The 8,528-nt window shown below is 49.0% G+C and overlaps 1 long non-coding RNA gene across 1 annotated transcript; it reads left to right on the forward strand.

Moving 5' to 3' along the window:
* The first annotated feature begins 4,671 nt into the window (after nucleotides 1–4,671).
* Nucleotides 4,672–5,533, forward strand: LOC127304708 (uncharacterized). Its single transcript, XR_011745960.1, has 3 exons — nucleotides 4,672–4,842; nucleotides 4,981–5,307; nucleotides 5,464–5,533. It is a non-coding gene; the product is annotated as an uncharacterized lncRNA (long non-coding RNA).
* The last annotated feature ends 2,995 nt before the right edge of the window (nucleotides 5,534–8,528 follow it).

Here is an 8,528-nt window from a genome sequence, read left to right on the forward strand (position 1 = left end):
TTTTGCCAAAGTACATAGTACACAAAAAAAGCCACAATGAACTTCTCGGTTCCGATCGGTGGCTAGCTAGCGTTTCTTGACAATGTTCTTGCCCTTCTTCATCGCGGTTGTTGAATACTTTAGCCTGGCCACCTTGAGATTTCTTCTCGTGTAGGGGCAACCTTTAGCCGGTAGGGTGGTCTTCCTTCTTACTTTCGAATAAGTAGTAGGCTTGTCGAAGTACTTGTCAAATTCCTCTTCGATCTTCGGATCGCCGTTCTTGTCGATGTCTTGCTTGTCGGATTCTCCTTCCATTCCGATGATGCTCCTCTTGCCCCTCCTCACGACCACACGGCTGGGCTTTGACGGGTCGGTAATGAAGAAGCATTGGTCAACTTGGCTAGCGAGCACTCACGGCTCATTTTTCGCGGAGGGGGTCTTCGATTTGGCATCGGGTATAACCATGGTGGTGAAATATAGTCCATCTTTTTCGACGCTCTTGGCCCATCTCACACGGAACATCGGCATCGTCACTCCAACGTAGTCGAGTTCCCAAATCTCCTCGATCCTTCCGTAGAATCTTTCCTTGACATTAGTCTTGTCATCGGTGTAGGATAGCATAGTTACTCCTGAGTTTTGATATTCGCTATTCTTGTCCTTTTCCTCGGTGTAGAATCTATAGCCGTTGATGTCGTACGACTGATAGGTCCTTACGTTGTGCCCGGGTCCCTGTGACAGGGAGAATATGAGTTTCTGCTCTTCAGTAGAAGGCATCGGCGTGGGACTTTCCAGTAGCCTTTTCTTGAACCACCCCGTGAAGCTGGAGTTGTGCTCTTTCGTAACGTCCCCCGTTTTCCTCGGCCGTCCTAGGTCGATGAACTTCTGCTCGATTAAGCTTTTGTGCTTATCCACCCAAGGGCTGACCAATTCTATGTGTTGTAGCACGACTCGGTGTGCCCTGTCAAAGTCGGCGTGTCGACCAGCGATGCCGACATGCATTGCGCGGTAGCCCTCGCGGTGACCAAACCCTGCTAGCCTGCCGACGTGCTTCCTGGTGGGCAGACCGACATCCTCGTTCTCGGTGCTTAGGTAGTTCTGGCAGAAGGAGATGCACTCGTAGGTGAGAAAGCCCTTGGCTATGCTTCCATCTGGACGGGCCCTGTTGCGAACGAATCCTTTGATGACACCGTTCAACCTTTCGAATGGCATCATGTTGTGCAGGAATGTCGGCCCAAGGTGGATGATGTCATCCACTACATGGACAAGCAGATGCACCATGATGTCGAAGAACGCTGGCGGGAAGTAAATCTCGAGCTCGCATGGTATCTCGACGATCTCTTCTTGTAGCCTGTTGAGCTGCTTAACGCCGATGGACTTCCTAGAGATGACGTCGAAGAAGTTGCAGAGGCCAAACAGCGTCTCGCGGACGTGGTCGTCCATTATCCCTCGCATCGCAACGGGAAGTATCTGCGTCATCAGCACGTGACAGTCGTGAGAATTCATCCCGCTAAACCTCTTCTTCGCTACGTCTAGATATCTGCTTATCTTCCCAGAGTAACCGTGAGGAACTTTTACTCCTAGGAGGCACTCGAAAAACCTCTCGAGCTCCTCCTCGCTCAGAGTGAAGCAGGCAGGTTTAAGCACCACCACCTCATTCTTCTTAGCCCTTTTGTGGCGACCTTGAGTTGTTTCCGTCTGTTCATCATCATCATCATCATCACTATCGGTGGGGTACTGAAGTTCTTTCTTGAGGCCAAGCAATTTCAGGTCGGTTCTTACTTTCGGGCCATCCTTGGTCCTCTCCGGCATGTTCATCAGAGTGCCAAGTAGGCTCTCGGTAACGTTTTTCGTGATGTGCATGACATCGAGGCTATGGGGCGTGTGGAGGACCTTCCAGTACGGCAGGTCCCAGAAAACAGACCTCGCTTTCCATACTCCCAGCAGCGGCGATTCCCGCGGTCGCTTCTTTCCCGGCGCGGGGCACTCTTCCCAATTTTCCAAAAGCTTGGATATTTCTTCGCCGCTCCTCGGTCGTGGGGCTCTTCCGAGCTCCTCTTCGCCATTGAACAGATCCTTGCGTTTTCTCCACGGGTGATCGAAGCGAAGCCACATTCGAGTCCCTTGGAACACAGTTTTACAAGACCCGGGAGCCTTCGGCAGCTGCAGATGCGGGGTCTTATCCATGCACTTGACACATGCCTTGAATCCGTGGTTCACCTGGCATGATACATATGCGTAACCAGGATAGTACTGCACTGTCGTTAGCAATGCGGCTCTGAGAGGGAAATAATCTCTTTTGTACGCGTCCCAAGTACGGGCCGGCGTCTGCCACAGCGTGGCTAACTCCTCTTTCAACAGACCGAGATACAGATGCATGTCCACGCCCGGTTGTTTCGGCCCCTGAATAAGAATACTCATGTGTACGTACCGCTGCTTTGTGCACAGCCAGGGGGGAGGTTGTATGGCCATACAAACACGGGCCAGGTGCTATGCGTGCTACTCTGGTTTCCAAAGGGATTGAGTCCGTCGGTGCTCATGCCCAGACGAATGTTCCTCGGTTCACTCCCGAACTCATCTGCGAACTCAATGTCCAACGCATTCCATTGGCTAGCGTCTGCAGGGTGTGTCAGGATCTTGCCCTTCTCCGGATCATCTGCGGGCTTCTCCCTTTCCACGTGCCATTGCATGAGCTTTGCTTCCTTAGGATCTACGAAATACCGCTGCAGACGGGGAGTGATAGGAAAGTACCAGACAACTTTCAGAGGAACTTTCTTGTTCCCTCTCTTGTACCGTCCTTGGCCGCACACCGGACATGTGGTTCTGTCCTTGTACTCATTCCGAAAAAGTGCACAATCATTGATGCATGAGTGGTACTTTACATGCGGTAGGTCGAGTGGGCAAACTACTTTCTTGGCCTCGTCGATACTTGTCGGCAATGTGTTGTCCTTGGGAAGACGAGCATGCCAGGATTTCATGTTATCGCTGAAGCTGCTGTCGGTCCATTTGTGTTCCGCCTTCATCTCCAGACACTCGAGCGTTACACTCAAGCGTGTACCCTCGGGCCGGCACCCTGGATACAATGGAGTCATCCCGTCTACCTCCATTTGTGCCAGCTTGGCTTCAGGTTTGGCGTTGCCCATGTCCTTCAGGAGAAGCTCTTGAACATGAGGGTCCCGCAAGGCCGACGTTAGCGGCGTCTGCTTGCTCTCGGCATCTCCACCACCATCTCCTCCGGCATCATCATCTTCTTCATCGGCCTCTCCTTCCTCATGATGAACACCATGTTCGGGAGACTCTTCGTCTTCTCGCCCGATGTCGGCCTCTTCTTCATGACCAACATTTGCCGCCGGCTCCTCGTTGAAGCCGAGCATGAAACCGCGCCTGAGCAGGTGTTCCTCCAGTTGTCCAGAATCAGGGTCGATCCACTGCTGGAGTCCGCATTTTCGACACGGACATCTTATCAGGGTCATGTTGTTCCTAACCATGTCGGCCTTCGCGTTCACCTTGTATCTAACCACTTGTCCTTCCCTCATATGGACGACCATGGTTGACTACATCATACATATATAGAGCAAAAGAGAGTTAATTAGAACCACACACACCATGCACAAACACACATGCATGCATGATCGCTGGAAAATTTCGGCATGACCTATCCTAAAAGTAGGACATATGGCTAGTGCAAGAATTTGCCGAAATGGAAATGAATCAACATTTCGGCAAACATCCATGCACCACACGCCGGCACAAACCAACAACACAAATAAGCTTCTTCGCAAGCAAACATTCAACCACAACACAAAGCTCAACACATATAAACATCATCGTCTCGCCACCGCAAACCATCTGGGAGCGCGATAATCTTCACCTACAAAACATCCATACACACAAAACATGCATCCAATAGTACTCAACTTCTCACAAATCTACCAAGATCATGGTGGAGCAAGAGGATGGGGTGGTGGAGAGAAAACAATGGACCATGCAAGAGGGAAAGTGGAGGAGGAGGGAAAGAGAATTGTGGTTTTTAGTACCCCTCTACAAGTTGGAGTGGCTTCCCCTCACAAATATGCCAACAAAATAGGCTTAGAGCTATCAACAATGGAGAAAAGTATGACCAAAATGGAGTGGGAGAGAGGAGCAACACGAGCTGGTTGGAGGAGACAAGAATGGAAAGGGTGGTGGGTGAAAGAAAAGACGGGGAAAGTTGTCTCCAATGTGAGATCTACTATTCACTTTCTGTGGCGCATATGCTGATATGCGTCACAGAAACATGAACTTCTGTGGCGCATATCAGCACATGCGCCACAGAATCATGGTGGCGTGAGCCGGGGGGTGGTCCCCGCAGGATATTCTGTGGCGCATGGATCCACGTGCGCCACAGAACCTTAACTTTCTGTGGCGCATGTTGGACCATGCGCCACAGAATATCCTTCGGCCATGTGTAGTGGTGGACCCAGCGTGGGTCCCACAAACTTTCTGTGGCGCACTGCCCACGGTGCGCCACGGAATCTCCATCTTCTGTGGCGCATATGCTGGCACATGCGCCATAGAAACATCCATTTTTATGGCGCATTACAGTGGTGCACCACAGAAATATTTTTGTGGCGCATGGGCTGTTTGGTGCGCCACAGAGGTGGTTTCCACCTATAATGGTTTTCTTACTAGTGTGAGTAAACGATGAGGACAAGTGTGGATGATTTGATGGCATGGTGGGTGTGAGATGGATTGCCAGAGTTGGACCTGGAGGTATAGGTCATTGGAGAGGAGTCCTGGGGAGACTGAGATCTCCAATTTGGTGTTGTCTTGCTTGAAATAAGAATATATGGAGTTTTAATTTCTAAGAATCAGTACGACAACCAGGTTATGTTTCATGCCTACATATTTGTGTTTTGTTGTTTTGAATGGAGTGGATTTCCTTTCCTGTGTGCTAGAGTTTTTTTAATACTCACTCGTCCGTGGTAGAAACTTTATGGTTGATAGTTCAGGTGTTATTTTCAGATTTTGGAAAGCAACCTTCAAGCTTCTAAACCAATGATCGATTTCGCAATATTTAGATTGCTGCTTCCTGGAATACCATGTGCTACATGAAGGCAAGAAGAGCTCATCTCGGATCATCGCGGCTCGGAGATTGCAGACCATGATAGGTGATTTTTCTTGCACTTATTTTCTTCTATGTGGCTATTTTCTCATGTTCTTTTATTAGCAGAAATTACACCACATAATTCCAATTATTGCTAGGGGTGGCGTACTTCAGCTAGTGTGGCAGCAGCAAGATCTTGCTAACGAGGAGGGGAACAAACTTCTCACCCAATTTGGCAATTTGAGGTGCAACAAAAGTGAATTACATCAGATTTTTTTTTTCATCCAGCATTCTTGGTTCAAAATATTTGTGTACTCAATTTAAACTTAAATCCAGGTTGATGCATCCCACCTCTTTTGGCAACAAAATATGTTTGTAATGTACTTCTCTTTTCCTACCAGTAACTGGATTGTTGTATGGAACCTGATATATATGACTTGTGCTTAAAGAAAAAAGCTCCAAGCTAGTCGATTTGAATTTGCTAGCTCTATTTTAGTGTTTACTGGGATGTTCAATTTGCGTATGACGGTGGTGAGAGATGTAGAAAGCGCCAAACAAAGGCATGCATTAGAATGTACTGTTTACTACACACAAAAAAAGCTTTCAAAATGTAAATTATGGTTCAAGAAAATTAGTTTAATCAAAGCTACTAAAGGTTACTAAATTATGAAGGTCCTCTTAATCGATAGTCAGATTTTTTTTTTGGACTGTCTATCACTATTTTTTTTTCTTGGTACATTGTTTTTAGCATATTAGTAGGTTTTCTTCTAATATTCAACAACAAAATATTAGAAAATCTCAACATAGTATAGGCAAGTCACCGGCAGCATATGTCCCTACCGGCCGTGCTCGTCTCCTTCCCAAGCTGAGGTTGAAGACAATCTATGAACGTTTCACATGGAACAAATCTTTGTTTGCCAAGTACAAGGAAAGTTGTAGAAAGGATTTAGAGTGGGCATTCGGTGTGATCCAACAACATTTTTCTATGGTCATGTACCTTGCTCTCCAATGGTTAATAGCTCACATGTGGCAGGTTATAAATTCATGTACGATCATACATAACAAGATCATCCAGAGTAAGCACGCTAATCCAGTGTATGATCGATGATCATTCATATGATTGAAAGGGCCCTCTCGCCGAAGTTAACAACCGGGTGACACACGAGTTTGGAGCGTTTCTTGCAATGTATCACGAAATCCGCGATGAGCAGGTTCATTAATAACTTTTTCTGGAGCATCCACGGGCGACGTGAGATAACGCCACATGATTCTTGATCTATTTGAAGTTTTAGGATTTTAACTTTTTTAATTATTGTATGCACTACTCTATTTTCTATGTTTGCATTTGGTTGAATAACTCAATTTATTTGGTTGAATAATTTTATTTGGTTAAATTGTGTTGTCTTAGAAATCTATTAAAAAGATAAAAAATACTGCATATTTTGCATTTGGGGTCGGCAACGAAGCGATGCATGTGCCGGTTCTGTTGCACGACAGAGTTATGTGGGGGCCGGGGGCGGGCGGGTTAGCTATGCCCTTAGCACCTAGTACGCTTTTTTTTATCAAGAAGACCACAACTCTTTTTTTAGGAGAACGATAGGATTAACCAGCATGTCGCTGATTTAAGGTGGGCACAAACAAAAGTACATATATTAAAAATTATTATTTAAGCAGTACATCTGCGTAGGGCGAACGAGTAGTAGAGGCACACTGCCGACTGAGGACATATGCCTATAATAGGAGGCAAACGGGGTCGGGGATGCGAGATATTCCGCAGATTTCGAGGACGGCATTGACGTTGTTGCCGATATTGGCTCGGGCACGAACATTGAACTGCCAGAAAGTGGTGCATAGGCAAGTCACGGCATTGACGATTGGCTTCCCACGGATCCTTCGGCAGCACATGTCTCTACTGGCCATGCCCATCCTTCCGAAGTTGAGGTTGACACACACTCCAAACTCAGCTACATCGCTCAGCTTGCACTGCCCGCTGCCTGTGGATGGGGCCGATGCGTTCTGTGGCGGTGCCGGTGCTGATGCTACCGGTGTCGGGGCAATGGCTATCGGTGGCGGTGCCGATGCGGATGGTACCGGTTCCGGGGCCGATGCTACAGGTGCCATTGCCGGTGTCGATGCTACCGGTGCTGGTGTCGATGCTTCAGGTGTCAGGGCCGCCGGAGGTGGCGGGCAGTCGTAGTGCGCATGCACGGAAGTCACGACCAGAAGGATCGTGGCGAGGAGGAGGATGACTGGGGAGGACGCCATGGCCTTGGTGGTGGCCATTGTGGCTGCTGGAACGCTCGATGCTTCTTCCTCTTCTATTTGCTTTGAGATGTGTTACTGTTGTTGTGGAGGTAGTGTGTGCAAACCGGGACGTATTTATAGGGGCCTAAGCCCAACGAGACGTTGATTGCGGGTTTCACATGGGTGCTTAGTAAAGGTTGTACGTACAGATTATAGAGGCATGGCTCCGTTTGATTTTGGCTCATGGAAGGTGGACGTTTTGAGTGACTTCTGGTTCTCAATTTTGGCAGAGTTTGGCAGGTTCCGTACCTAGAAGCTAGAATCTGCCGTTTGTTACGCCGAGAAAACGTGCATCTCTCTCTGTTCAGGGGGCCTCGTATGTATAGCTTGTGGTGAGCTGGAGCACCGGTGTCGCTCACTTGGGCCGGCGCGCAAGCGCATGCTTTTTATCGCGACTCGCGGATTCACCGCAGCGACCAACTAATCCTCAGAGTATCTCCAGTCTCCCCGACAAAGCCCCCGACAGCCCTTTTATTCATCTAGACGGCATTATTTGGTTGAGCCGCGTTCCCGACTTCTTATTTTTCTCCGAATTTGGTATTTAATTTATCTGAAAAGCTCAGGCTATCCCCGGCTTCCCGAGACCCGATCGGGAACTCCGGACGAAACAAAAACGCGCGAAACATCGAGCAGGCCCGCGGTGTCGGCGACAAAAAGGTAGTTCCCTCCATTTATTTCATCTTCCCTCTAAAATGCGCCGCATAGTACCATTTTTCCCGCCGAATTTTGGAGGAGCTACCACCATCCCCCCCACAATTGCAGCTCCTCCTCTTCCCTTCCACCACCATACCGCCGAAGAAGATCGCCGCCGACGGCGGCGAAGGCGAGGAAGCCGCGGGCGCCAAAAGAGAGGCCGCCGGGCTGGACAAACGCAAGCTGGGCGGAAGATGTGGAGCGGCAGCGGAACGAAACTCGCGGCAAGGTAGAGAGGGAGAAGAAGTTTAACGCGAAGAAGGTGGCGGCGGCGGCAGACGAACAGGCAAGGCTGGTCTCCATGAACTTTTCTCAGCCGCACGTTCCATGGCCGATCCAAGGTTGTAGGCGTCCTTCGACAAGTGTTGGGCCGACGTGAGGGCGCACGCCGCCAGGAGGGACGACAAGCACGACGTGCGGTGGAAGGAGATGCTCGCGAACCAGAGCGTCCAGATAGCCTTGCTGAAGG

The sequence above is a fragment of the Lolium perenne genome, chromosome 5 (genome assembly GCF_019359855.2).
Source record: "Lolium perenne isolate Kyuss_39 chromosome 5, Kyuss_2.0, whole genome shotgun sequence".
NCBI lineage: Eukaryota > Viridiplantae > Streptophyta > Magnoliopsida > Poales > Poaceae > Lolium > Lolium perenne.